This window comes from Eschrichtius robustus, chromosome 10, assembly GCF_028021215.1.
Source record: "Eschrichtius robustus isolate mEscRob2 chromosome 10, mEscRob2.pri, whole genome shotgun sequence".
In the NCBI taxonomy this organism is placed as follows: Eukaryota; Metazoa; Chordata; class Mammalia; order Artiodactyla; family Eschrichtiidae; genus Eschrichtius; species Eschrichtius robustus.
Window position 1 is genome coordinate 119,012,409 of NC_090833.1, and position 15,270 is coordinate 119,027,678.

The window sequence follows — 15,270 nt, forward strand, 5'->3', positions numbered from 1 at the left end:
TAACCTTCAGTCGGAAACAGCCATTCACATCCTGCCCCTCCTGTAACATTACTTTCTTTGTTCCTTACTTCACGTGATTTCACTGTTATTATCCAGTGTGTTAATTTGTGGGATTTACATAAAAATGATTTTGATTTGGTTACTGTAAGTCAAGCGAAAGGCACTAAAAGAGAGGCAATGAAAAAATACGGGCAAATATGCTTCACATCATTACACTTTGCAGATACTGTGTGTACAAATTGAAGGTTTGTGGTAACCCTGCATTCAACAAGTCTATTGGTGCCAGTTTTCCAACAACATTTGCTCACTTCCTGTCTTGTGTCACATTTTGGTCATTCTCACCTTATTTCAAACTTTTTCATTATTGTTGTATTTATTATGGTGATCTGTGAGCAGGGATCTTTGGTGTTACTATTGTAATTGTTTTGAGGCGTCATGAACTCCACCCAAATAAGACAATAAATGTAATAAATGTTGTGTGTTTGGACTGCTCCACCGACCAACCTTCCCTCCATCTCTCTCCCTCTCCTTGGGCCTCTGTATTCCCTGAGACACAGCAATACTGAAATTAGGCCAATTAATAACCTACACTGGCCTCTAAGTGTTCAAGTGAAAAGAAGAGTCACAAGTCTCTCGGTTTAAATCAAAAGCTAGAAATGATGAAGCCCAGTGAGGAAGGTATGTCATTGGTGGGAATGTAAATTGGTGCAGCCACTACGGAGAATGGTATGGAAGGTCCTTAAAAATCTAAAAATAGAGCTACCATATGATCCAGCAATCCCACTCCTGGGCATATATCCTGAGAAAACCATAATCCAAAAAGATACATGCACCCCAATGTTCATTGCAGCACTATTTACGATAGCCAAGACATGGAAGCAACATACATGTCCATCGACAGAGGAATGGATAAAGAAGATGTGGTACGTATATACAATGGAATATTACTCAGCCATAAAAAAGAATGAAATAATGCCACTTGCAGCAACATGGATGGACCTAGAGATTGTCATACTGAGTGAACTAAGTCAGACAGAGAAAGACAAATAGATCATATGATGTCACTTATATGTGGAATCTACAAAAAAGAGACAAATGAACTTATTTACAAAACAGATATAGACTAACAGACTTAGAAAACAAACTTATGGTTACCAAAGGGAAAAGGGTGGGGAGAGGGATAAATTCGGAGTTTGGGATTAACATATACACAGATAACCAACAAGTACCTACTGTATAGCACAGGGAACCATACTCAGTGTCTTGTGATAACCTATAATGGAAAAGAATCTAGAAAAGAATATATATATATAATATATATACACACACACATATATATATATTCAGCCATACATATATGGCTGAATCACTTTTCTGTACACCTGAAACTAACACAACATTGTGAATAAACCACAGTTCAATAGAGATTAAAAAAAAAAAAAATGCAAGCCGAGATAGGCCAAAAACAGTGAGCCAAGTTCTGAAAGCAAAGGAAAAGTTCTTGAAGGAAATTAAAAGTGCTGCTCCAGTGAACACATGAATGCTAAGAAAGCGAAACAGCCTTCTTGCTGACACGGAGAAAATTCTAGTGGCTGAATAGAAGATCAAACCAGCTACAACATTTCCTAAACCAAAGTCTCATCCAGAGCCAGGCCCCACTCTCTTCAATTCTGTAAAGGCTGAAAGAGGTGAGGAAGCTGCAGAAGAAAAGTTTCAAGCTAGCAGAGGTTGTTTCATGATGTTGAAGGAGAGAAGCTGTCTCCATAACATAAAAGTGCAGAGTGAAGCAGCGAGGGGTGATGTAGAAGCTTTAGCAGGTTATCCAGAAGATCTAGCTGAGATAATTAATGAAGGTGGCCACGCTAAACAACAGATTTTCAGTGTAGACGAAATATCCATTGTATATATGTAATATATGTATATATATTATATATATATTATAACAAAAGTGCAGAGTGAAGCAGCGAGGGGTGATGTAGAAGCTTTAGCAGGTTATCCAGAAGATCTAGCTGAGATAATTAATGAAGGTGGCCACGCTAAACAACAGATTTTCAGTGTAGACGAAATATCCATTGTATATATGTAATATATGTATATATATTATATATATATCATAACATAAAAGTGCAGAGTGAAGCAGCGAGGGGTGATGTAGAAGCTTTCGCAGGTTATCCAGAAGATCTAGCTGAGATAATTAATGAAGGTGGCCACGCTAAACAACAGATTTTCAGTGTAGACGAAATATCCATTGTATATATGTAATATATGTATATATATTATATATATATCATAACATATAAGTGCAGAGTGAAGCAGTGAGGTGTGATGTAGAAGCTTTAGCAAGTTATCCAGAAGATCTAGCTGAGATAATTAATGAAGGTGGCCACACTAAACAACAGATTTTCAGTGTAGACGAAATATCCATTGTATATATGTAATATATGTATATATATTATATATATATCATAACATATAAGTGCAGAGTGAAGCAGTGAGGTGTGATGTAGAAGCTTTAGCAAGTTATCCAGAAGATCTAGCTGAGATAATTAATGAAGGTGGCCACACTAAACAACAGATTTTCAGTGTAGACAAAACAGCCTTCTGTTATAAGAAGATGCCATCTAGGACTTTCATAGCTAGAGAGGAGAAGTCAATGCCTGGCTTCAGAGCTTCAACGGACAGGCTGAGCCTCTTGTTAGGGGCTGATGCAGCTGGTGACTTTAAGTTGAAGCCAATGCCCATTTACCGTTCTGAAAATCCCATAATTAAGAATTATGCTAAATATACTCTGCCTGTGCTCTATACATGGAACCACAAAGCCTGGATGCAACACATCTGTTTACAGTATGCTTTACTGAATATTATAAGCCCACTGTTGAGACCTGCTGCTCAAAAAAAAAAAAAAAAAGAATCCTTTCAGAATGTTACTGCTCATTGACAAGGCACCTGGTCACCCAAAGCTCTGATGGAGATGTACAGTGAGATTAATGTCGTTTTCATATCTGCTGTGCTGACACAGCATCTATTCTGCAGCCCTTGGATCAAAGAGGAACATTATGATTCATGGGAAGAGCTTAAAATACCAACTTTAACAGGAGTTTGGAAGAATTGATTCTAACCCTCATGGATGACTCGGAGGGGTTCAAGATTTCAGTGGAGGAAGGAACTGCAGATGCGGTGGAAACAGCGGGAGAACTAGAGTTAGGAGTGGAGCCTGGGGATGTGCCTGAATTGCTGCAATCTCAGGATCAAACCTTAATGGATGAGGAGCCGCTTCTTATGGGAGAGCGAAGAAAGTGGTTTCTTGAGATGGATCTACTCCTGCTGAAGACGCTGTGAAGACTGCTGAAATGACAGCAGAGGATTAGAATGTGACATAAACTTAGTTGATAGCGCAGCAGCAGCAGGGTTTGAGAAGACTGCCTCCAATTTTGAAAGAAGTTCTCCTCTGGGTAAAATGCTATCAAACAGCATTCATGCTACAGAGAAGTCATTCATGAAGGGAAGAGTCAGTTGATTCGGCAAACTTCCTTGTTGTCTTATTTTTAAAAACTGCTGCAGCCGCCCCAGGCTTCTGCAACCATCACCCTGATCAGTCAGCAGCCACCAACATCCAGGCAAGACCCTCTACCAGCAAGAATATCATAACTCACTGAAGGCTCATAGGATGGTTAGCATTTTGTAGCAAAAAAGTATTTTTAATTAGGGTACGTGCATTGTTTTTTTTAGACATAATGCACAATTAATAGGCTACAGTATAGTGTAAACATAACTTTTATATATTTTAAATATCTTACATATAAAATATATTTTATATTTTTCTTTTTAATTTTATATTAAAAAATTCATGTGACTCACTTTATTGCAATATTTGCTTTATTGTGGTTGTCTGGAACCGGTCCCACAATCTCTGAGGTATGCCTGCAAGGAAATGCAGACTGAGGTATCTGTGCATGCTTTCTTGGGAAATGAATTTTTATTGTGGAATCATAAACCTTGAAAAATTGGAGTTATCTATGAAACGGATGTTAACACTTAAATTTGCCATACTTGATGTAGCCAATGACAAATAAGATGCTTTGTTTTTCTCATTTGTGTGTGTGACTATGTGTTGCACTGCAATTTATCTCATTTAAAAAGAAAAAGAGATCGTTATAGAGAGGCTTCCAAATCCTGAGGTACTGGTAAGACTGATGTACTTTACTATTTGAAGAAGTTTTTAACCTAATAACTTGTCAAAATACCATATTTATCAAGCAGAGAGTAGCTCAGGCATGATGATAGCTAATGTTTGTAAAGTGTCTTGTATGCAGTCACTGTTCTAAGTATTCAGTATATGAGTTACATTAGTTCATTAATCTTCACGGTCACCCTGCCGGGTGGATGGGGAAGGTGAGGCCTGAGGCATTGAAGGTCCTGCCAAGGTCATATTCCTACAAAGTGGCACCTGGCCTTGGGTCCAGGCAGTGTGACCCCTGCACCCCATTTCCTGATTGCTAGGAGGTACTGTCACTCGTATGGTAGCACTAAGATGAAATAATGGCATATGAATGGACTTTTGAAGGTTGTGCTTTAAGAATAAGTATTTACTTGACTGAGCTTAGAAATATTGCTGTTAGCTTTGTTTCTGTATTTAAAATGATATTTTGTACACTATCAGGTTTTGATCGATTGAACATATAGTTGATAAATATACATGGGAAAGTTTTGTATTCAAAAAATAAGAAAGAAGGGGAAAATTAGTTTGAGCTGCATGTATTTTTTTCTATTTTGTTTTTTTGTGTTGAGTCAAATTAACCAACCCATTTGCAGACCATAGTGAAGAGTGAGAAAAATCATCCTGCTCTCATCTGGCTTTGAATAAGATAGATAGTGTCATCATTTGGATAGAATAGACACTTGAAATATGTTAATTTCTAATGCTTCTTGTTCTTTCTGATGAAGGAATTTTCCATTAAGGATCATTTTCAAAATGATTGCGTTGTTGAACATAATTCAGAATACTTTTTATGAGTGTTTTAAATTTTAATATATCACATTTTCCATTGGCTTATGGACATCAATATCATATCAATATAAATTGATTTTCCCCAGTATCTTTACTGGGGGTCTTGCATATTTCTAAAAAGTTCAAAGAAAAATTTACGTTCGCATATAACATTTTTCTGATAATGTTTGTATAATTTTTACCATATTCATTTAAAATTGTATTTAACTTCCATTTCTATTATGTTCCACAAAATATGCAAAAATAGCACTAATTTAAATGTTACTTAATATTTCATAATATTAATGGCATAATTTCTGAGCGCAAAACTCCTCTTTATGTATATCCATAGGTGTACCCACACATACATACACAACATGGATACATAGTTACACACTCAACAAACACACATGTTGGCACCTGCAAACTTGCCTTTAGGTAAAAATCAACTGATTGTTCACATATAGCTTATTTGACTTCCGGTTTTGCTGTGACATTTTCCATTTCATGTGAGTTTCTTTTTTTAATTAATCAGAACATTCCCACTTATTTTAAACCACTAAAATAGTAAGAGTTTTGGAAAAAATATAATGGTTTTAAATGAATTAAAGTAAAACTATTTTGGTGATAGTGAACTTGCTTTGAAGTAAAAGAAAGTATACTGATGCCATAAATAAATTGCTTTTGATTTCTCTACCTAGAATTTTCTGTGCCATTACTTCATTAGTTGACACAACATAAATTGCCTGAAAAATAGTTTTAACGAGGACGTGCACCTTCTTGAACATGGCATGAAAATTCTGTGTTTGTCATGAGAAACTGAAGGGGTAGTTCAGGAATGAACCTAGAGGGGCAGCATGATAAGCATTTTAAATGATTTAATAAATGCTTCGGATAAATATGCTGTAGATTTAAAATATAGTCACTTTTTTCCGTTTCACTACATTCTTCCTGCCTTGTTTTTGGTTGGGGGTTAATTTAGGTAATAGCTAAGTTGCTGAAATGTTTAGCCTTCGTTCTTGAGAGTTGTTTAGAGAATCTGCTTGTCCCGAAGTGCTGTGTCTCTAAGGATCACCTTTTATCCCAAAGTTTTTTTCTCCAGCCTTTGATATCTCGGAGCCCCGAGATGAAAGAGATTCAGGCTAAATGTGTTTTCTGTATTTCCCCAGTTTTACCTTCCAGACCAACTGAGACCCCTCCACTTGGTCCTTAACCGTGCGGTGAATTACGTAAAGAAGCTGAATTTAATAGATCCGGGGATCTCAGGCAGATCAGTTTCCCTGTTATTGATGTGTTTCCCCTGCTGGTGCAGATTTCCAGGGATGTGGAATTAGGGCCGGAGTGTAGCTGTGCTTCCATCAGCATCTGTCTGTCACCGCAGTTTCGCGCTGTGCTCTGTTTCTGAGCCTGGCCCTCTCTGGGAAGGGCAGCTTGACTCCTACTGGCTGCTTAAGTTGTATTTAAATTAAACAAACGTTCCTGAAGAGGTGATGGGCTAGGACACCATTCCTAAACGCCAGCCGCTCAAAATCTAGCTGCGGAAGATAAGCGTGGGCAGCTAGCTCTGTGTCTGCATGAGCCATCCTTGCCTGGGAGTGGGGAGCTGAGAAGAAGACTTAGTTGTATACTTATCCACTGCTTCTGTCTTTCCAGGAGCAGGTCTCAGAACTTACCCGATTCCCCTAATTTCTCCTCCTCATTTGCAAAGCATCTCACATATTCCCACAGTCACAGCCTGAGGTATCCTCTGCAACCACCTCTGGCTGCAAAGGGAAAGCTGTGGAGGCTTCATCTGGAGCTTTTTTCCCCTCAGTGAACAGAGCTGTTGAGTATTATGGCTGTAATTATTTCTGAAATTGAAGAAGACTTGTGTTTGGGAAAATACACCCCCAAACTCATCTTTCCCTTCTTAAAATGCAACCCCATATTCTTGAAAGTGCATGTATGTGGTGACACCTGTAGGAATTGTCTCTCTCCCAGATGCCTTTAACTTTCACTTGTTCCACGAGGATAATTTTTTCACGTTCTGAGAAGATGTTGGTTGGTGGTCTGGACCACAGGCCGGGCTGCCCTGCTTCCCAGCAGAGGCTTACTGGTCCCCGATGCTATTTAGTTCATGAGCTGGGGTATTTGGGCACTTTTCTAGTAGAAAAATTGGTGTTCCCAGAATTGAAATGCAGTGGGGACAATATGCAAAGTTGATTATATGATTACAATATTTTTAAATGCTTCCAATCATTTAAAAATGTAAATTCTGAACCGTTATTTGATCTGAACCTTTATTTGATCAACACACAAGAGTTGATTTCAGATTTTTTTATCACTTTGGACGGAGTGCTTGTTAGGGTTTTCAAGGGCTAATAACCATGCCTCTTACATCATATGTTAGTTATATCACACATGTTGGCAACCTTGGCTTATAGAACCCTCTGGAAAACCTGCAAAAAAACCTGTGTTCAACGTAGAAACCAACAGGGCGTCTTCATTTACCCTATGTCAGAGCATACAACTACACAGGACTTTTAAGTGAGAAAAGTACTTCCTCTCCCCATCCAATTTTGATTTCTTTATACAAGAATAGTATTTATTTTATTTTATACCAAAATCTAGAAAATATAGGAATCAAGAATCTTAGATTGTTTCATTCTATGTCAGATAGTGCCTTTTTTCTCCATAGAATAATAAAGATCTGGTCTGTGTTTTTAATTTATAAGATACAGTCAAGATTAATGGTACTTCATTTGGTTCGTATCACAGTAGCCTGCATAGGTGGCAAGAAGGGAATTATATTTATTTCTTTTCAGTGACCTTATGTGTTAGTAAATTGTGAATCAGATTTTTAGAGCGAGGGATTGATCAAATTCACTTCAAAGGTATTCTATTCTGATACATAAGAAATAATATCTTTATCTCAAACCTTGTTAATCCAACCTAGTAATAAGTATTGTGAAGGTTGAAAAACATTAGAGATATACAGGAAATGATACTTAAGCAGGAATCCTCCCCTGGATAAAGGAGTGATTTTCAGTCCTGCCTCACATGAGAATTACTAAGCACCCAGTTAAAATGCAGCTGCCTGGGCTCGATCCCTGAATGTTTGATTTAATTTATCTGGGACAGATTTGGGGCACTTCCTGTGTGTTTGTGTGTGTGTTTTAATTCTTCAAATTGTGATAAAATATACATAACATAAAATTTACTGTTTTACACATTTTAAGTGTATAGTTCACTGTTATTAAATACATTCACACAGTTGCGTAACCATCACCACCATCCATCTCCAGAATGTTTTCATCTTCCCAAACTGAAACTTTGACCCTGTTACACAGTCACTCCCCATCCCACCCCCCCAGCCCTTGGTCCCCACCATCTACTTTCTACCTCTATTATTTGACTCCTCTAAGGCCCTCGTGTAAGCGGAATCATGCAGGGTCTGTCCTTTTGTGACTGACATTTCACTTAGCGTCAAGTCCTCAAGGTTCACCCACGTTGTAGCACGTGTCAGAATTCCTTTCCTTTTTGGGGCTGAATAATGTTCTGTTGTATTATGTACGTGCCACATTTTGTTAATCCATTGATCCATTCATGGACACTTGGGTTGCTTCCCCTCTTCGGTTATTGTGAAAATGCAGCTATGAACATTAGCATACAAATATCTGTTTGAATGTCTGCTTTCAATTCCTTTGAGTATGTACCCAGAATTGGAATTGCTGGATCTTGTAGTAATTCCATGGGTAATTATTTGAGGAACCATTGTACTATTCTCCAGAGCAGCTGTATCATTTTACGTTCCCACCAGCAATGCAGAAGAGTTCCAATTTCTCCACATCTTCACCAACATTTGTTATTTTGGTTTTTTTTTTTTTTTTAAAGCTTTGTTCGCATAGAATTTTTTTTTTTAATTAATTAATTAATTTATTTTTGGCTGTGTTGGGTCTTCGTTTCTGTGCGAGGGCTTTCTCCAGTTGCGGCGAGCGGGGGCCTTTCACTATCGCGGCCTCTCTTGTTGCGGAGCACAGGCTCCAGACGCGCAGGCTCAGTAGTTGTGGCTCACGGGCTTAGTTGCTCCGCAGCATGTGGGATCTTCCCAGACCAGGGCTCGAACCCGTGTCCCCTGCATTAACAGGCAGATTCTCAACCACTGCGCCACCAGGGAAGCCCCTTGGTTTTTTTTTAAAAACAGTATCCCTCCTGATGGATATGTATATATTTCTGCTTTAAGTTCTACAATTTATTATTTTATGCAGATACAGTTGAGAATCACAGGGTACAAGTAGTGACATCAAAATAATTCCTCTCATTTCCTCATTCTGTTCTGCAGTACTGAGAAGTTTATGGTCAAAACAGCTGTTCTTTTGAAGGCAATCAAAAATGTCAGGGGATTTTAAATAACCTCTTCGCCTTTTCAGAGCTGGTGCTAGAAGCAGGTGCAAAGGAGTTTGAGAATGGATTGTGGGAATCAAGAAACCCCCAAAGACAGAGTCATAGTTTCCAGTGAACAAGCACTGCCTATGTGTCAGCCTTAAAAAGTAGATACATTCTTTACGAGAAGTTGGTAAAGGTAACAAAGCTAGTAGGCATAGCTGGGTCTGAAGTCTCCTGTTAGTGGGTTTGAGGCTTTTTCTCTTTCTAGTCTTGTATGCATGTGTTCTGTTTCTCAACTCAGATGTATTTTTTATGAAAAGACACGGTAGGGATTGAAACCGCAGGATGTGTGGGCAGGCCTGGGAGGGGGGGTCCGAGGAGCTTAGGTTCTTTATGTCTGGGTGCAGAAAGAATTCAGCCAGAGGCAAAGTGATAGGTAAGAAGTGATTTATTAGTGTAGGACGCTCGTGAGAAATGCCGGCAAGCAATCCAGCGCTGCCCCTAGAATTTAGTGGGCTAAATATTTATCATCAAAGGAAAAGTGGGGAGGGAGAGAAGACCACCTTCTTCCTCATTCTTGAGTAGACATCAAGCTTCCATCATCATCTCCTCCTCCACACCAGGTGGGGGAGTTTTCTTGTCCCTACATGGTCAAGCCAGGACTGTCATGGCACTATTTAAATTAGGAGAAGGGTGGTAACGTATGCTAAAATATGGTAAATCATCTCAGGTTTCGGTATAATGTCACCTTTTCCTTTATTTTTGTTTTTAAGGTGCACGGAGGAGCGTGTCTAGGAAATATTAACTCACTGAGCTCACTGGGCAGGATGTGGGTTTCAGTGCACCATGGTTTTATTGTCTGGGGGCATGTCTCGTGCTTCTGTTGCTTGGTTTTGTTGTTAAGCAAGCCTGCTTTCTTGAGTGATCATTAACTCACAGGGTCTCCCATACGTTTTTCTCTACTTACGATCCCCTAGTGGGCTTAACTATTTAATCACCTACTTTGTCCCTTTACTCTGTCCCTATCAGGATGACACAGCGATAGCTAGCGATCATCCAGTATACATGGTACCCTGTTTAGCATTGCTCCACTACCAAGGAAAGGAGGTGTTTGTAACTTGTGTTCTAATTTTAGAATAGAGGAATATAGATTTTTAAACTCACTTATGTAATTATTATCCAACAAGTGCAAGGATTTTTGCAGTGGGTGTATTTCCATTTCTTGGGAGCAATTACAGCATATCTGCAAGGCAAGAAAATGTTTTAACGACGTAAGAAAGCCTTTGTGGAATACTTTCTTGGAAGTACTTTTCCTTGAAATCTCTTGACCACGATTCCCACCTCACTTCCTTACAAGCACTGGAGGAAAGAAGTACACGTGTTGGGAATTCCTGGTAATTCCCTGGCGGTCCAGTGGTTAGGATTCCGCGCTTTCACTGCCAGGCGCCTGGGTTCGATTCCTCAGTCGGGGAACTCAGATCCCACATGTCGCATCGCGTGGCCGAAACGAAAACAAAAAGTACATGTGTTCTTAGGTTATTGAAGTGTTGGCGCTGAAACTCAGAGGTGCCTGTGCCCCGTCACTAACACAGCTGAGAAATGCCTGCATCTCAGGGAGCCTGGGGTCCAGCCTGGACTCAGACTTTCTCCTCAGATGTGCCAAGCAGGCATTTACTATGTGAAGGCAGCTTCTTAAGTTAAACAAACATTTTTTTTCCTTATGTCCAATTTGGGGTCCTATATTCGTGATCGAGAGCAAATAAATTCATTCTTCTACATGAAAATTATTGGAATATTAGAAACTAACCAATATGATACTCTTTTTAGGAGTTTTTGTTTAATGAATCACTTTTTAAATTAATGAATATCTTATGTTATTATTTTTTTATAAATTTATTTTTATTTTATTTATTTATTTTTGGCTGCGTTGGGTCTTTGTTGCTGTGCATGGGCTTTCTCTAGTTGCAGCGAGCGGGGGATACTCTTCCTTGTGGTGAGCAGGCTTCTCATTGTGGTGCCTTCTCTTGTTGTGGAGCACGGGCTCTAGATGCGTGGGCTTCAGTAGTTGTGGCACGTGGACTCAGTAGTTGTGGCTCGCGGGCTCTAGAGCACAGGCTCAGTAGTTGTGGTTCATGGGCTCAGTAGTTGTGGCACGTGGGCTCAGTAGTTGTGGCTCGTGGGCTCTAGAGCGCGGGCTCAGTAATTGTGGCATGTGGGCTCAGTAGTTGTGGCTTGTGGGCTCTAGAGTGCGGGCTCAGTAGTTGTGGCATGTGGGCTCAGTAGTTGTGGCTCGTGGGCTTTAGAGCGCAGGCTCAGTAGTTGTGGTGCACAGACTTAGTTGCTACACGGCATGTGGGATCTTCCCGGACCAGGGCTTGAACCCATGTCCCCTGCATTGGCAGGCGGGTTCTTAACCACTGCGCCACCAGGGAAGCCCCATAATGAATATTTTAGATGAGAATCCTCGGCTGCTCATCACGAGACCCTGGAATGTCATGGTCACGGTTGCTTCTAGTTCTGACATTTCACAAATATTTTATATAAATTTTTTATAGATCACTAATTTTGCTCCTTTGCCCCAGACTTTATATTTTCCTCTTTCCTCAGCATGTTTCTTGGTGACTTTGCCCAGGCGCCCCTGAGGTGATGAGATAAATGGCCAGTTGTGGGGAATGTTTGCTTGGGCCACCGAGACGTGAGCTAGAGTCACAGCTGAGGAATGCTGGCTACTTACCTCGTGCCAGACACAACCATTCTACAGGTGTCTTCCTCTGATTAAAACAAAAATTAGGAACAAATTCTAATTCAAAAAGTTGTGAAACTGAATGAAAAACCTGTAAAACCTATACACACAGTAATATAAGATGTTTAGAATTTTTCCTTCTCTCTCTCTCTCATATTTCTTTTGAAAAAAATTAGTAAACTTTTACTACTTTTATTTATTTGAAAACAGTATTCTTGCCCTAACATAAAGTATTTGTCCGTTTTATAGTATTTTTTAATAGCTAGAGTGGTCACAGAAATTCTTGGGCTTCATACCCTTGAACAATAATTATTTTGAGAGATTTTGTGAAAAATTTTCTTCCTTGACAAGTTTAGGGTAATGACATTGGGTTGAGCAGTGTTCCTTATTATATTAAGCAGCATACATTACAATTTGTAATTAATAAGATGAAATCAATTAGGCTTATCAGTACCATTTATGGAGTAGTAAAAAGGAGTATACACCCTGGATTCAGTTATTAAAACAATTTTCTACAGCATAAAAGATAGCCTTTTTAAAAGAGTAACATTGAAATGCCCCCCCGCCTTTAATAATTACTTTTCCTTTTTTAACTTTAAATAATCTGATCAAAAAACATACCTTCTTGATTGTGGTCATGGTATTAAAAAGAATTATCAGTGTTTCACCTGTAAAGCCTGGAAATTTATTTCTGTTCCTGTTTAAGGAGGTGAGAAGGTCTGAACAGAAAGATACTCTTTTAAGCACGGTTTATTACATTTTTTAAAAACAGACTTTATTTTTCAGAGCAATTTTAAGTTCACAGCAAAGTTGAGCAGAAGGGCCAGAGATTTAGCACAAGCCCCCTGCCCCCCACTCTCAGGCACAGTCCCCCATCAACGTCCCCAGCAGACAGTACATTTGTTACACTTGATGAACCTGCATAGACACATCACATCACCCAGCGTCCATAGTTTACATTACGGCTCACTTTAGCTGTTGTACCTTCTGTGGGTTTGGGCAACTGTGTAATGACAGGTATCCACCGTTACAGTATCATACAGAGTATATTCACTGCCCTAAAAGCCCTCTGTGCTCTGCCTGTTCATCCTTCCCTTCCCACATCCCCTGCAACCACTGATCTCTTTACTGTCTCCATAGTTTTACCTATGGAGAGTGATAGCCCATTATTATTATTATTTTTTTTTTAAACATCTTTATTGAAGTATAATTGCCTTACAATGGTGTGTTAGCTTCTGCTTTATAACAAAGTGAATCAGTTATACACATACAATATGTTCCCATATCTCTTCCCTCTTGCATCTCCCTCCCTCCCACCCTCCCCATCCCACCCCTCTAGGTGGTCACAAAGCACCAAGCTGATCTCCCTGTGCTATGCGGCTGCTTCCCACTAGCTATCTATTTTACGTTTGGTAGTGTATATATGTCCATGACACTCTCTTACCCTGTCACATCTCACCCCACCCCCTCCCCATATCCTCAAGTCCATTCTCTAGTAGGTCTGTGTCTTTATTACCGTCTTGCCACTAGGTTCTTCATGGCTTTTTTTTTTTTTTTCCTTAGATTCCGTATATATGTGTTAGCATACTGTATTTGTTTTTCTCTTTCTGACTTACTTCACTCTGTATGACAGACTCTAACTCCATCCACCTCATTACAAATACCTCCATTTCATTTCTTTTTATGGCTGAGTAATATCCCATTGTATATATGTGCCACATCTTCTTTATCCATTCATCTGTCGATGGACATTTAGGTTGCTTCCATGTCCTGGCTATTGTAAATAGAGCTGCAATGAACATTTTGGTACATGACTCTTTTTGAACTATGGTTTTCTCAGGGTATATGCCCAGTAGTGGGATTGCTGGGTCGTATGGTAGTTCTATTTGTAGTTTTTTAAGGAACCTCCATACTGTTCTCCATAGTGGATAGCCCATTATTTTTTAGCACTGAATAATATCCCATTGTCTGGATGGACCGCAGTTTATTTATCCATCACCTACTGAAGGACACCTTGTTTCTGCCCACATTTTGTCCGTTATGAATAAAGTCGCTATAAACATCTGTGTGCAGGTTTTTGTGTGGATGTAAATTTTCAGCTCAGTTGGGTTACTACCAAGGACTGCGACTGCTAGATCATAGGGTAATAGTATGTTTATTTTTGTAAGAAACCGCCAACTGTCCTCCAAAGTGGCTGCACTGTTTTGCATTCCTACCAGCAGTAATGGGAGTTCCTTTTTCTCCACATCCTCGGGGCTCTTGTTTGCATAACTCACTTGCCCCTTAGGTGTTTCAGCCTGTAACCCTTATAAAGCATCTGGGACTAAACTTGGTCAACTAGAATTTCCATTTTATCTTGAAATTCTGTATATATATTAAGAACCACTTAATTATTTTTGAAGATATGATAGTGCAAGTCTTTTCAACCTCAAGAAGTATTTATTATTTTACTTTATGGAGGGTGTTTTCAGTATCAAATGCCCTTAATTATGCAGTACTTTTCTTCCCACGTATGAATGAGATATATTGGTGATCAGGGGTGTTGTAATCAGACCACTCGTCAGACCCACCCTGGGAGTGTTTTATATACGAGTGCGTGAGCCCCACCTCCACCCTGCCCATTATCAGCCCTGTGCCTGGGTCCCTGGACTTTCAACCCGTCACAAAAACCAACATACTTGTCTGTCCCAGACCTGTTCCTGCTTAAGTGAAAGACAGTTATATAACTTCCTGTTCTAGTCCTTGTTTTGTTCTTTTAATGCAGCGTTCTGTAAGCAGTAATATTTGGGGCTATTTATTACTACGTTCGACATATCTAATTAAAGGAGTGAATAAAAGTCTACTGAGTGGAAGGAAGGGATTTTGAGGATATTTTTGTCTTGTTCAGATACAAGCAGATGAATTTGTCTGTTCAACCCGGGACTCATTATTGGGGAAGTCATGTTATTTGTGTTGAACTTATAATTTACATGTGCCCTTTTCTTTATTGACAGTAATTTGGCTTCTTTTTAGAGAATTTTCCTAGCATTTTCACACATTTCATTTGACCCTCACACACAGAAAAATCCTTTCAAAATTTGTAAGGGGTGTAAGACTGTTGCTAATTCTAACACATGAAGAAACTGGGCATAATTTACTTTTTGATTTGCTCAAATTACACAAATAGTGGTAAAAG

General features: G+C 39.3%; 1 protein-coding gene across 5 annotated transcripts in view; it reads left to right on the forward strand.

Annotated features, from left to right (window-relative positions):
- Window positions 1-15,270, forward strand: part of SPOCK3 (SPARC (osteonectin), cwcv and kazal like domains proteoglycan 3) — a 445,863-nt gene that overhangs the window by 143,586 nt on the left and 287,007 nt on the right. The window lies entirely within an intron of this gene.